The 16,011-nt window shown below is 41.8% G+C and overlaps 1 long non-coding RNA gene across 1 annotated transcript; it reads right to left on the reverse strand.

Annotated features, from left to right (window-relative positions):
* Positions 1-2,502: 2,502 nt before the first annotated feature.
* Positions 2,503-3,440, reverse strand: LOC141325680 (uncharacterized). Its single transcript, XR_012353807.1, has 3 exons — positions 3,224-3,440; positions 2,906-3,138; positions 2,503-2,820 (listed from the first exon to the last, which is right to left on the reverse strand). It is a non-coding gene; the product is annotated as an uncharacterized lncRNA (long non-coding RNA).
* Between the last annotated feature and the right edge of the window lie 12,571 nt (positions 3,441-16,011).

The following is a 16,011-nucleotide window of genomic DNA, read 5'->3' on the forward strand; positions in this document are numbered from 1 at the left end:
AATTATTATTGCACTACTCTTGTTGTGCCGAAAAAACACCCTGCTGTGAAAAGCACCTGCGTGAATGACACCGGTACACTAAAGGCTATATGCATACCGACCCACTTCAAGCACTGCTGAGATCGAATAAATCTGTAGTTAGGTTTTTTTTCTGATGACTGTTGTTACAGCTAACAGAACAACATATCCCGGGCATATTGTATCCCTGTTGTAAACATTCTGGGAGTTTTGTTGAGATTCCTCTGGTAGTTGTGGCTGCTGTGACCATAGACTAAAACAGGTAGCGCGGACACAAAAATGGCGGCGATAAAGCACAGTGACGTCACATGGTACCCATGAATTCATTAGAAGTTTAACTAGCTACAGCCGAAGAACATAGCTCACTGCCTTAGCGATCACATGAGTTCACCGAAAACAACGTTCTTAAAGGGGCAGCGCCCAACATAATCTATGAATACATATACTGTACTATTTCTTAAACAACTATAAATTTACATATTTTTTTCTTGATCTGAATATCACTGTTACAAAAAAAAACTAAAACAGAAACATTTACTCATAATGAAACATTTACTTTGAATACATTAAATTGTTTTCAAAGTTCAATACGGTAATAATTATTTATTATGAAATTATTTTAATTATAACAAATATAATTTTGTTAAAATCAATTACATATATTTTAGAAAACTGAATATTAAAAAAAATTTAGCTGTCGGTATAACAAATTGACTTATTTCTAAAAAACAAAAAACAATTAAAATACTTAATTACTTTTAAGTTCATTTAAAAGTAATAACTTAATGAACTAATCATTTACAAAACATCACTATGTGTTTATAAATAATTAACACAAATTACAAATAAAATACACTAGGAATCTATGATATTGTAAACCAGTTTTACTCTCACCTTGTAGCACGGCCACATAAGAGGGATATTTATAAGCAGTTAATGAATTGCTAAATTGCTTATTTATTTGTATCTGCTGGTGCAATTTTATCCCCTTGTCTGTATTGCCCCGCAAAATGTGGTTTCCCCTGTTCTTGTCTCGCGAGAGTTCTGCCGCGCTACGTTAGGGAATTCCCTGACGTCATCTAAAACACCTGATTATACACTTCCGATAAAAGAAGCCGGCTTTTCAGCGTTCCAGAGGGCTCTCTGGATATACGGTCGTTAACGCTGTCTTTACCTGTGATTATCAGCCTTCGTGGAAATACTGCACTTGTGGATTAATCTCGTTGAGGATTACGACCTGGTTGGACTGTGTTTCGGGCGATTCTGTTACAGGACAGCGCTGTTCATCGTCTTCGTGCTCACGGACTCTAAAGCTTTACCGGTGAGGCCGAAGCAATCGTACACACGCACACACATACACAAACATTGGACTGTTTTTTGGAGTTTACACACACTCATACTATATGTTGTATATGTGCATATGTTGTCGTTTTGGTATTGATCTTTTGCACTGTAAATACACTTGTGGATGGTATCCAATCTTCACGATGTTTGTCTATTCTGTATAACTTCCTTTGAATAAGGGTTAAGAGAGGGATTACCGAACTAACTTTTATTTGTGTAGCCTGCCTGATTTGGCTGAGCGTTACATATTGGTGGCCCGTACGGGGATCTCTCTTGTTTTTTTTTTGTTTTGTTGTTTTTTTCTTCACTATGGATGTACCAAATGTTGATCCAGTTACAGTTGATGCTATTGTAAATACAGATAACCCTACTACTCCTGTAAATGATCAGGGAAATGTTGAACAGCTTGATGTGGATTTCACTGCAGGCCCATTTGTGACAAGGCGTAATCCTACGGCTGAAATATCTTCTATGCTTAGCTCATTGTATATTGCTGATTCTGACTCTGAACAAGGTGATGAGGGTGAAGAGGGTTGCAATTTTAATGTTGAAATAGTACAAACAATACAAGCAGACGTAGCACAAGTAAAAGGGGATTTATTGGCTCTCAATCAAAAAATACAATCTCTAGAGCATGATTTTAAACAGTCAATGGACAGCACGTTGAATCGTGAAGCCAGTTTCAGGCAAGCCGTGGATGCTAGCTTGGCGGGGTTGGAGGATTATTTCCAAAGGTCGCTGGAAAAATTAGAAAGGGCTGTAATTGATTGTTTTCTGTGAAGAGGGTTGCAATTTTAATGTTGAAATAGTACAAACAATACAAGCAGACGTAGCACAAGTAAAAGGGGATTTATTGGCTCTCAATCAAAAAATACAATCTCTAGAGCATGATTTTAAACAGTCAATGGACAGCACGTTGAATCGTGAAGCCAGTTTCAGGCAAGCCGTGGATGCTAGCTTGGCGGGGTTGGAGGATTATTTCCAAAGGTCGCTGGAAAAATTAGAAAGGGCTGTAATTGATTGTTTTCTGCGGAGAGATGAAAAATTGGAAAGTCAAATGAAAAAACTAAGACTTACCAGTACTCCAACCCTCTCTAGATTACAGGCCTACTCACCAGCCTCGGCTCACATCTCTCCTGTCCAATGTCCCCAGACCCCCAGGCCAGTGGCTAAACACAAAGATGCCATTTATAAAGTTCCAAATACTACCTATGCTGTTGATTCTGCTGTGCATACTCACCCATCTAGTGTGCTTCCCTCCTCAGTTCTGGCTGGTTCATCCTCATTCTGTGCTCGGCCTCCTATCCGCCTAGAGTTCCCCTCTTTCGGCGACTCCTGCGAGACGGCAGAGGTGCTTAACTTCATCGAACAGTGTGAGAATTTCTTGGAGATAAGGCCACTCCCCAGTCTCGAGCTCATTGGAACATTGAGCACTGTCCTGAAGGGACCAGCTCAGAGCTGGTGGAAGGCAGAGAAGGCTAAGGTAACAGATTGGCAATCCTTCAAAAAGGCATTCATGGCAGCATTTCTTTCAGATGATTACCTCTCAGAAGTAGAGGAGAAGCTGAGGACGTTGGTCCAGCAGCCACAACAACGCCTGAGGGATTTTGCTTATGACTACCGGGCCCTCTGCTTAAAATGGAAGCCTGAGATCTCCGAGGAGGAGTTGGTGAACCGCATCCTAAACAACATCAACCCCAGGGTTGCAGGATGTCTAAGGGGAACGGTGAACACTGTGGAGCAGCTGGTGAAAGTGGGGTCCTTGGTGGAGAAGGACTGCATGGGAGCGAAAGATTACTGGCAAAAAGTCAGTACACAGGGTGGCAAAGAAAAGACTAAAAAGTCAGTGGAGCGTACCAACCCCAAAAATCTGGCAGGAGTGACCCTGGCTCAACCCCATACGGTCACATCTCTCCTCATCGTTCCGGTAAGGGTAAATGGACAGGAGCTAAAAGCAGTAATAGACACAGGAAGCTCTTACACTTTGATGCAGGAGAGTTTGTGGAAGCAGCTGAAGACGAAGACTCCATCAGTCATCTCCTCTATCCCTCAAAGATTCATAATGGCCGATGGAACCATTCACCAATCTCGAGACCTGCAACAGTTAACCTACCAATGGCATGATCAAGAATGCACGTTGGATACCTATATCCTGAAGAACACGCACCTTGCCTTTCCCTTAATTGCAGGGCTGGACTTCCTTACTGCTATGGGAGCCATCTTGGAAGTGGGACAAGGCAGGTATGGCTTGAGATCTGGAAAAGGATATAAATATTATCCTTTCTTGCCAGCACAGATGCCAGTAGGTCCGACTATCCAGTCTGGCCAAGCTCATTTCCTTACGGCTGCTAAACTGAACTTATACTACGCCTTACCACCGACTGGGAGAGTTCCCGAGCTAATGTCCTACACCCCAGAGATATCACTATGGGACTCTGACAATCAGGAAGAACTGTTGAAGTTGGTCACCACCTGGCCGCGTACCACGTCGAACATCCTGGGTAAAACATCAGTTGTACAGCACAAGATCACTTTGACAGATGACATACCTTTCAAATCCCGGGCCTACAGAGTTTCTCCCATCAAGAAACAGATAATTGAGGAACAAGTTGACCTAATGCTCCAAGATAACATCATTGAGCCATCCTTCTCGCCTTGGTCATCACCTGTGGTCCTGGTCCCCAAACCTGATGGCTCATACAGGTTCTGTGTGGATTACAGGAAGTTGAACAGCAACACAGTACCCGATGCTTACCCAATGCCTTTTATTCATGACATCCTGGAATCCATGGAAGGCGCCTCCTGGTTCAGTGCATTGGATCTGCAGTCGGGCTACTGGCAGGTGGAGATGGAGGAAACAAGTAAAGAGAAGACTGCTTTTATTACCACCAAAGGGCTATTTCAATTCAAGTCTATGCCGTATGGACTCAGGAACTCTGCAGCTACCTTTCAACGGCTGATGGAGAGAGTTTTGGCTGATTTAAGAGGGAAGATTTGTTTCGTCTATATTGACGATATCATTATCTATTCAAAAACTGCTGAGCAGCACATTCAACATCTCAATACTGTCTTTCAGAAGCTTACCCAAGCCAACCTAACGCTTAACATGAAGAAATGTCACTTCTTCAAACGCCAGCTCAAATTCCTAGGCCATATTGTCTCCGTTAAGGGCGTGGAGATTGACCCGGAGAAGACAAGGGCTGTTGCGGAATTCCCTCCTCCACAAGATCTTAAAACTCTGCAAAGATTTTTGGGCTTGGCAGGATGGTATCATAAGTTCATATCCCACTTTGCTGACATCACTGCTCCACTGAACCATCTTAAAAAGAAAGGAGTTAAGTGGGACTGGACGCCAGAATGTCAAGACAGTGTGCACTCACTTAAACAAGCATTACAAAACTCACCTGTACTCATACAGCCGGACCTCAACAAGCCGTTCCAAGTCCACACAGATGCAAGCGATGTAGGACTTGGGGCTATCCTCACCCAACAGTCTGAGGAAGGAGAAAACGTGGTGGCGTATGCGTCAAGGACCTTAACAGGGGCTGAAAAAAATTATAGCACATCTGAAAAAGAATGTCTAGCTGTGGTCTGGGCTGTGGAAAAATGGAGGCATTACCTGGAGGGGAGGCCTTTTGACGTCTTCACAGATCATGCTGCACTCGCCTGGGCCTTCAATTGCCCCAAAACCTCCTCTCGTCTCACTCGCTGGACTCTCCGACTTCAACAATTCAACTTTCAAGTGCATCACAGGAAAGGCTGCCTCAATACCGGGCCGGATGCCTTATCCAGGATTTATGAGCCACATTCTAATAATGCTGCTCCTTGCCTTTCAATGTCATCTCATCATGCGAAGACCTTACCGCATTCCTTGGAAGAAATAGCTAAAGCTCAACGGTCAGAGAATATCAGCACTCACCTTCAGCCAGGCATCCAACCACGTGCAGTCAAAGAACAATCCATCACCTTTGAAGAACATCAAGGGGTGTATTACCGCAAAGTACCTTTAAAAACAAAGGGAGAAAAATATCAGTTAGTAGTACCTCAAGCTCTAAAAACAGATTTCCTGTACTACTACCACGATAATCCATTAGGAGGCCATCTTGGTCAGTTAAAAACCCTGCTGAAAATCTTGGAGGTAGCATGGTGGCCGTCCGTCAGGAAAGATGTCTGGGAATATGTAAAGAGCTGTGAGGTATGTCAGAAATACAAACCCAGTAATACTAAACCATCGGGACTTCTCCAAAGTTCACAAGTGACAGAGCCTGGACACACCCTAGGCGTGGATCTAATGGGTCCATTCCCCATAAGTAAAAAACGTAACACTTACCTGCTTGTTGTTGTGGATTATTTCACAAAGTGGGTGGAGATGTTTCCACTTCGGGATGCTAAGACCCAGAAGATAGTGAAAATTCTCCGGGAGGAGATTTTTACTCGTTGGGGGGTCCCAAAGCACCTAGTGTCGGACAGAGGGCCCCAGTTCACTTCCAGCATTCTGGGTGATCTCTGTAAGACATGGGGTTGTGTCCAAAAACTTACCACCAGCTACCACCCACAAGCAAACCTAACAGAAAGAGTAAACAGGACTGTAAAAACCATGATTGCTGCCTATGTTGGAAAATTACACCAAACCTGGGACCAATGGCTTCCAGAATTCCGCTACGCCATCAACACAGCCCAGCAGGAAAGCACCGGAAAGACACCTGCAGAGCTCATGTTGGGCAGGCAAATGCTGGGACCGCTGGAACGCCTAATCCACCGATCACCTTCACCTGATCAAGCTGCATACACCCTGATAGAACGACAGAACCTCATGGCGGAAGAGGCGAAAAACAGGATGAGGATGAGCCAAGCCAAACAAGCTAGGTATTATAATTACCGTAGAAAAAATGTGCAGTTTCAATCGGGTGACCTAGTCTGGTTAAAAACCCATCATCTTTCTAGTGCCTCTAATAAATTCTCCGCCAAGCTAGCGCCTAAGTGGGAGGGTCCAGCTGAAATTAAAAGTAAAACAGGGCCAATAAATTACACGGTCTGCTGGGGCAACCCACCGAAAACGGACGTAATAAATGTGGTGAATTTGAAGCGTTATTATGGACGCTCACCTCAGACGCCGTTGGCTGGGGGGAGGGAATCTATGTAGCACGGCCACATAAGAGGGATATTTATAAGCAGTTAATGAATTGCTAAATTGCTTATTTATTTGTATCTGCTGGTGCAATTTTATCCCCTTGTCTGTATTGCCCCGCAAAATGTGGTTTCCCCTGTTCTTGTCTCGCGAGAGTTCTGCCGCGCTACGTTAGGGAATTCCCTGACGTCATCTAAAACACCTGATTATACACTTCCGATAAAAGAAGCCGGCTTTTCAGCGTTCCAGAGGGCTCTCTGGATATACGGTCGTTAACGCTGTCTTTACCTGTGATTATCAGCCTTCGTGGAAATACTGCACTTGTGGATTAATCTCGTTGAGGATTACGACCTGGTTGGACTGTGTTTCGGGCGATTCTGTTACAGGACAGCGCTGTTCATCGTCTTCGTGCTCACGGACTCTAAAGCTTTACCGGTGAGGCCGAAGCAATCGTACACACGCACACACATACACAAACATTGGACTGTTTTTTGGAGTTTACACACACTCATACTATATGTTGTATATGTGCATATGTTGTCGTTTTGGTATTGATCTTTTGCACTGTAAATACACTTGTGGATGGTATCCAATCTTCACGATGTTTGTCTATTCTGTATAACTTCCTTTGAATAAGGGTTAAGAGAGGGATTACCGAACTAACTTTTATTTGTGTAGCCTGCCTGATTTGGCTGAGCGTTACAACCTATAGATCACAACAGGTTCACAGTGCTAAAATGTTCCATAAATACATACTAAGTCACATACTAATGCACTATTCTACAACAGTGTTTTGTGTAAACAGTAATGATGCACTAAAATAGCACTTAATGCACTGTTGCACCTTTAATTATGTAGCAAAGGTGTAGAACTTATGAAACTCCATTTATGAATGATAAAAATAAAGGGCTGCAACTAACGATTAATTTGATAATCGATTAGTTGGCTTAAAATGTTCAATTTTTTATTTCTTTTTAAAATCACACGATTCCACATTCTGAATGAAAACACAGTGCTTAATAATTTACAATAATTAACCTGTCGTATTACAAAGAAAAGACAAATATCTGAAGAAAAACACACTAACAAGCATAAAATACAGTGTTTCTGCAATTTATTCTGCCGTGGCGCCAACAGCAGCAGGAGCGAGCGCAAGAGTTCAGCAGAGTTCCGTCTTCAAACACACACCTTAGGCCCCATTTACACGAAGGAAAGACGCAGATATTTCCCTGCGGTTTGGCCTCTCATTTACACGAAAACCCAGTTTTTACCACAGAAAACGATTATTTCTAAAAACTCCGGCCAAAGTGGATAAATTTGAAAATGCCGTTTTCACGTTGTAGTGTGGACTGTGAAAACGGAGGCTTTTGAAAACGATGACGCATATTTATAGTCATGTGACGCATATTGTACCAATAGATATCTATGTTTACACCAGTAATTGTGCCTGTGCTATTCACTGTCACACTGCTGCTAAAAAGATTTACCTTGTACACTCTTCAAATTACAGTCCTAAAATGAAGACAGAAAATTTATTCACAGTTGCTGTCCTGCAAAACATGACGACGACTGCTTTTCAGGTAAAATATGAATGAGTGCGATATAGACGCGTAGATGGAGGATGAGATATTTCCGTAAATTATCCCGCCAGAAGAATTACGTGAAAACTTATTACGTCTGTATAATTTTGGAGGCTTTACGCATGCGCAGTAAGGTGAATTTGATGTTTTCCTACGTTTCAGTGTGGATGAGAAACTTTTGGAAAACGCTTGGAAACGGGAGTGTGGACGGAGAGCGTTTTAAAATGAAAACTCTGTTTTCAAATGTATCCGGATTAATGTAAACGTAGCCTTAATCTGAAGCTGGCCAAAAGCCCCAGCTAAAGTAATTACCATGAATGTGGCGTGGCAAAAGTAAGGAGATATTGAATTATTTATTAATAAACTAGTATTTTTCGAGTCAGTGTCGCAAAGATGAAGTTGGCGATCCTATTCTCGGTATCTGCTCACTGAACGTGCTTTTAAAGCCTAAATGCATCTTTATGGTTTAGGCCTATATAGCTAATAAAAGAGTTTTGTTTTCGATTTGAATTATTTCGTTTTAAAGTAATGAAGTAATAATTTAAAGTAAATTTATTAATCTTACATTTATGAGCAAAAATGAAGTTTCGGATGGTGCTTGCACCTCCATGTCCTGCAAAGCTTTCACTCTCCACCCAAATGATTGAATATGCGCCTATTTGTACACATTTATTTAATCTACTAAAGGAGGTACTTCCAGAAATCATAGATCCTCTTATAAATATTATTAATTCGTCATTATCATTAGGATATGTTCCCAAAACCTTCAAACTAGCTGTTATTAAGCCACTCATTAAAAAACCACAACTTGACCCCGATGAATTAATTAACTTCAGACCAATTTCGAATCTCCCTTTTCTGTCAAAGATACTAGAAAAGGTAGTATCCTAACAATTATGCTCCTTTTTTTTTCAGGATTTCCAGTCAGGTTTTAGAACGTATCATAGTACTGAGACTGCTCTTATTAGAGTTACAAATGACCTGCTATTGTCAAGCGATCGTGGTTGCATCTCTCTATTAGTGCTACTGGATCTTAGTGCTGCGTTTGATACTATTGACCACAAAATTCTTATAAATAGACTTGAAAATTATGTAGGCATTAATGGTAGTGCACTGGCATGGTTCAAATCGTACTTATCTGACCGTCATCAGTTTGTGGCAATAAATGAAGAGGTATCGTTTAGATCGCAAGTGCAGTATGGAGTACCTCAAGGCTCAGTACTAGGGCCATTACTTTTTACGCTTTACATGTTACCCTTGGGAGATATCATCAGGAAACATGGTGTTAGCTTTCATTGTTACGCTGATGATACTCAGCTCTATATTTCTTCGCAGCCCGGCAAAACATATCCATTCGAAAAACTAACAGAATGCATAGCTGATATTAAAAACTGGATGGCGAATAACTTATTACTGCTAAATTCGGAAAAAACAGAGGTATTAGTTATTGGACCTAAAACCACCACAAGTAATAACCTAAAACACAATCGAATACTAGATGGCTGCTCTGTAAATTCGTCATCATCAATTAGGAACCTAGGCGTCCTATTCAATAGCAATCTCTCCTTTGAAAGCCACATTTCTAGTATTTGCAAAACCGAATTTTTCCATTTTAAAAAAATATCAGAATTACGACCTATGCTATCAATGGCAAATGCTGAAACATTAATTCATGTGTTCATGACCTCAAGGATAGATTATTATAATGCTTTATTGGGTGGTTGTTCTGCTCGCTTAATAATCAAACTCCAGCTGGTCCAAAATGCAGCAGCTAGAGTTCTTACTAGAACCAGAAAGTATGACCATATTAGCCCGGTTCTGTCAGCACTGCATTGGCTTCCTATAAAACATTGTATAGATTTTAAAATCTTGCTAATTACTTATAAAGCCCTTAATGGTTTAGCTCCTCAGTACTTGAGCGAGCTCCTATCATATTATAGTCCCTCACGTCCGCTGCGTTCTCAAAATTCTGGCAATTTGATAATACCTAGAATATCAAAATCAACTGCGGGCGGCAGATCATTTTCTGATCTTGCGCCTAAACTCTGGAACAATCTACCAAACAATGTTCGGGAGGCAGACACAATCTGTCAGTTTAAATCTAGATTAAAGACACATCTCTTTAACCTGGCTTACACATAAAAACATTAACACATTCCTATAATTCAAATCAGTTAAAGGATTGTTAGGGCTGCATTAATTAGGTCAACTGGAACCGAAAACACCACCCATAACACCTGATGCACTCGTTGCATCGTAAAAAGAATGGCATCTACGCTAATATTAGTCTGTTTCATTATTCCGAGGTCACCGTAGCCTCCAGACCCAGCCTGTATCCAGATCAGATGGTCACTACAGTCCCCCGGATCCAGTCCCTATCCAGCTTAGATCATGGATCACCACCTGGAGATGACTTCAATAGTCGGATGAGCTCCAGAGATGGATCATCAATAAAGACCTCAGCAACCTTGACGGCCATCGGTGCTACACCACGGGATCCTGGTGAGTTCTCTACAATCAGACATTGGTACAAACTGTTGGTTTTGTCTGGCCAGAGGAGAACTGGTCCCCCGACTGAGCCTGGTTTCTCCCAAGGTTTTTTTCTCCATTTCTGTCACCTGTGGAGTTTTGGTTCCTTGCCGCTGTCGCCTCTGGCTTGCTTAGTTGGGGACACTTTCCAGTGATATCGTATACTATTTGAACTGAACTGAATGATGATATCACTGAATTCATTGATGAACTGCCTTTAACTGAAAATTGATTTTTACAATAATGCGTAACTTACACACTATAGTACTGTTTAAATACTGTGCAGTTGCTTTGACACAATCTGTATTGTAAAAAGCGCTATATAAATAAAGGTGACTTGACTTGACTTGACTCGACTCAGGATGTGAGGTCGGGTCCTGGCTTGACTCAGGATGTGAGGTCGGGTCGCGGCTTGACTCAGGATGTGAGGTCGGGTCCCGGCTTGACTCAGGATGTGAGGTCGGGTCCTGGCTTGACTCAGGAAGAGCTGCTTGATTTGGCTCGGGAAGAGCAGTATGCCTTGGCTCTGAAGGAACCGTAGCCGTGACGTAATTTGACTTGGCAGGTGCTGGCTTGGCTGATGTGTGGTTAGATAGACCAGCTGCTCTCGCCGACAGCAGCGGTGGGTCCTCTATGCTGGACATCAGTCCTCGACAAGCCGTGGTAATATGTGGGTGCTGTGGTTCTGGGCTAGCGGCCAACTTGTGTAGTGGCTCTGAGCTGGAGTTTACTGTGGGAACATTGTTGTCCTCTTCTTTGATTCCCACAGTAAAAGGAGAGCCACTTAGTTGCAGAGCAATGTCAATATAATATTGCAAAGTCCAGTCAAGTTCAAACATGGGCATGAGGGAAGCCAATGGCTCTAAGAGTCCTCTACGGAAGAAAATCATCAGGCATGCCTCATCCATAGTAGACTGATTAGCCAATTCGATAAAGTCCTTTGCATTCTCCTCAACAGCCCACTCACCTTGTTTGAGACGCATGATCTGTACCGTAGAATTCGTGCTGGAACCGGATGACATCATACTAGCTGCTGGATCCTTGTAGTGGCGAAGTCTTCTGTCACAAGGACAGTCGGAGACGAGCGGATCCATTTGCAGCATTTATTAATACAGGCAAACAAACACAGGGGCAGGCAGAAATCGTAGTCAAACACAGGCAGAAAGGTCGGGGCAGGCAGCGAGAATCAAACATGGGAGGGAGTCCATTAATCAAAACACGGGAAGAAACGCTCAGAAATGCAGCCGGGGCAATACAAGACTTCGCGAAGAAGCTGAGTGTGAGAGTGGCTTAAATGCAGTCCTAGAAATGAGGTGCAGGTGTGAGTGGTAATCAGTGCAGTGAGAAACAAGGAGCAGGTGAATGCAGTGATTAGTGCAGTGGTTTGTGGGGAATGAAGTCCAGGATGTTTAGTGCAAGAGTTTATGATGACAGGACGACTCAATTCGTGACAATAATATTATAGCATTACATAAAAGAAACTCATATACTTGATATGATCAATAAAAAAGCAAAACGATTGTATAGAATAAATGAAAGGGTAACTTTTTTCTTTTATTTATTTATCTTATGTAGTTTCATTTCTTCTTTTTTTTATGTTTGGAATGCAGTTTCATCCTCTATGACTTGGACGACCGCCTCTTTACTCCTCCCCCGACTGCAAGCGGCTGCTCAGTGTAGTGCATCTCGAACGCACCTATTCACTTCACAACGGACGCGAATTCGCTTCATGGGAGGGGCTATCTTGTACTGATGAGCAGTGTAGATGGAATGCAGGAACCAAAAGAAACCTTGAACAGAAAAGAATTATTCAGATGACATTTAGACGTCACAAAGCTGAGGATGTTTATTCTGCATCATCAACTAGAGAGGGAGAAAGGCTACCATCTACACCAAGTTATGGCACACATGACTTCAGAGAGGGAGTCAGTTCTTCAGACACAGAGATATTCACCCCTCCGTGTCCTGACTGCAAATGAATCGCGCATCATGTGCGAGAAGCCGCAGCTGGCTGATCCCACCCTGTCTTGCATTCAGCTAGGAATTTAAAATGTAAAATGTACTTTGTCTAAAATAATTAAATCACTTAAAAATAAAAAGCTGCATTTATTTTGACTCACACAGCCTCAGTCACTTACTCGTCTGGTCCACTTACTTATCTCGTCGTGTGTGTGCCTTTCTGTGACACCATGGCATTAGCTATCGCTGAACACTGTTCCATGCTAGCATGTGACCACATTGGAGAAGCATGTAGAGCTGCTTTCTCAGACTCCACTGCAGCTACCCATTTCAAAATGCACAGGACAAAGTGCACAGAGATGATTAATGGTGTTCTAGCACCATACTTCCTCAAAAAGTTGGTTGCCGATGTGGGTGATCAGCGTTTAAGCCTCCTCCTCGATGAGTCCACAGATATAATTGTTTCTAAATACTTGGGGGTTGTGATAAGGTACTTTAGTGACACCAAGCAGACAGTTGTCGCAACATTTCTGGGGCTTGTTGAATTGGAGGGAGGAGATGCCAGATCTATAGCCTGTGCTGTTGTGGGTTTCCTCGTGAAGTGTGGTCTTAAAAAAGAGAAACTCCTGGGGATAGGGACTGACAATGCCTCTGTCATGACGGGGGTTAACAATGGGGTCCATAAAGTCCTGAAGGAAGAGTATGGCCTTAAAGATCTTGTTCTTATTCGCTGTGTTTGCCACTCTCTGCAGCTTGCTGTAAGTCATGCTTCCAATGACACCATCCCCCGTAGCGTGGAATACCTGGTACAAGAGACTTATAACTGGTTTTCAGTGTCTCCAAAGCGCAGGGAGGCCTACAAGGCCATATATGAGACCATCAACTGTGGGGAAAAACCTTTACAAATAACAAAGGTCTGTGCCACACGTTGGCTCTCCATTGAACCTGCGGTTTCATGCATTTTGGACCAGTGGGAGGAGCTTAGGCTGCATTTCTCAGTCACCAAGTCCAGTGAACACTGCTACATGGCTGAGGTGTTGTATTCCATGTATAGCGACCCTCAAAACATTTTGTATCTGACATTTTTGAAGTCAGTGCTAGGAGAGGTACAGTTGGCCATCAAGGCTTTTGAGGGTGAACAAGTAGATCCTCTAAAGCTACTTGAAAGCTTGGTTAGCCTGAAAAAGTCTGTGAGTAGCAGGGTGCTTACTCCACTGGCCAAAATTGATGTTCTTAAAGGGCCAATAGATGGACACATCAGTCCCAAACCGTACCTTGGTAACCTTTTTGAATCAAAGGCAGCTGAGCTCCATCTTGTGCCGGAGCATGAAATCAATGTCTGAAAGCGGTGTGTAGCCTTCACCATCTCTCTCACTAATGAGTTGAGGGTGAGACTGCCGGACAACATCGAAGCATTGCAGTACATGTCAGTTTTTAATGTGGAGGAAACTTTAAAGCACAATAAGAGCCCTGGAGAAATAGGAAAAAGAGCCAAGCTCCTCGGCTACTCCCCTGCAGACATAGACAAAATTGTCCAGCAATGGCGTGCCATCCACCTTAGTGAATGGAATGAGACAAAAAAACACAATGAGTTTCTGGAGTGAGATTATGAAGTTCAGAGATGCAGCTGATATCAACCCATTTCAAGAACTTGCCATGGCTGCTGTGTCTGTGTTGTCCTTACCACACTCGAATGCTGAAGTCGAGAGAGTTTTGAGCCAGATGAGTGTGGTAAAAAGCAAGCTCAGAAATCGGATGTCCTTGCAGACCCTTAACTCCATCTTGTACATCCGATATTGACTGAAGCTGTCTGGTGAGGCTTGCTATGAGCACCAGCTCCCAGATAATGTTTTGCAGCTTTTTGGCACATCAGCTGCTTACTCATTCAAGTCAGCTCCCTCAGTTGCTGAACCTGCCATAGAGAGCCTTGTCCAAAATGACGATGAGCCACTCTTTCTGTGAGCCAGCACAGTCTGTCTGTATGTGGAGGGGGGTCTGAAAGAAATACAATTAACCTGAATTAGGGCCAGACTAGTTACCATTTTCTCAGATTTTCTCTACTATATCCCATTTTCTTTCTATTATCTATTTTCTTAATCTAGATTGTATACATTTTTTAATATATATATTAGTGGTGGGCCGTTATCGGCGTTAACGTGCTGCGTTAACGCGAAACTCTTATCGTGCGATAAAAAAAATATCGCCGTTAATCTATTCTCATATTTGGGTTGGGAGCTGGGTCTAAACTACGCAAGCTATGATGACTTTCACCTTGATAGTTTAACGCGGATGTATACCGAATATGGTCACGCTTTTAAGTCTCCTCCGCCAAAACACAGACAGGATCGAGTCCTCCATTCATGAAAACCGAATCTACTATAGCGCGAAATGCCACGTAAATTCGTCGTTTTTTGGATTCATAAATCTAATGTTGGTCAGTCTCTTAATTCAAATCGCGATATTGACCAGTGTATGTGAAAACTGAAATGCAAAAAGACCGTTTTAATATTAATCTGAAATGTTTGCCTAGCTGTATGTATGCATGGCGGAGACGCGCTTCTACTACACGCATACTGAAACACACGTGACGCTCCCGGTAATTTTTGGCATTTTCATCTCACATGAACAGATAAACTCAATCTCCCAAACTGCTGTGAGTGTCACTTATACCGTTTCATTTGAGAAAACTAGCATCATATCATACTGTATGACACAGAAACGTCATGGCAACATGTCAAAATAAAAGTACTGTGTAACAAATAATGGGCTGGGTAGGTGTTGACGTTAAAAAAACACAATCTAATAGGTAGAAAAAATAATTTCATTGTTAGTTAGTTAGTAAACACAAGTACATCTAATTGAACAATTTATTTTCATCAACAAATTATCATAGAACAGCTTTATGAGCTTTATGATCCATTCTCAAAGACTTTAAGTCATTATTTGGGTAGCACACATATTCTGAATGCCTTCAGCAGAATTCAAATTAGCCATTTTAATCTAGATTAATCTAGATTAATTCCAAGATTTAATCTAGATTAAAAAAATTAATCTATGCCCACCCCTAATATATATATATATATATATATATATATATATATATATATATATATATATATATACTATAGTTAAAAATGGTACTGTTTTACTGTGACTTCTTGTAGGTTCCTAAGTGGACCATAAGGTTAAACCCAAAACTTAAGAATAAAAAAAAAAAAAAAAAAAAGATTGTATACAAAAAATGCTTAGTTAAAAATGTTAATGTTTTACTGTGAGTTGTAGGTTCCAAATTGGACCATAAGGTTAAAACCCAAACTTAAGAAAAAAAGAAAAATAAGATTGTATACAAAGAAAATGTTATGGTTAAAAATGTTAATATTTTAGTGTGACTTGTAGGTTTCTTAGTGGACCATAGGGTTAAAAACCAAACTTAAAAAGAAAAAATAATAGGTT

Source organism: Garra rufa, chromosome 2 (genome assembly GCF_049309525.1).
Source record: "Garra rufa chromosome 2, GarRuf1.0, whole genome shotgun sequence".
Taxonomy (NCBI): domain Eukaryota; kingdom Metazoa; phylum Chordata; class Actinopteri; order Cypriniformes; family Cyprinidae; genus Garra; species Garra rufa.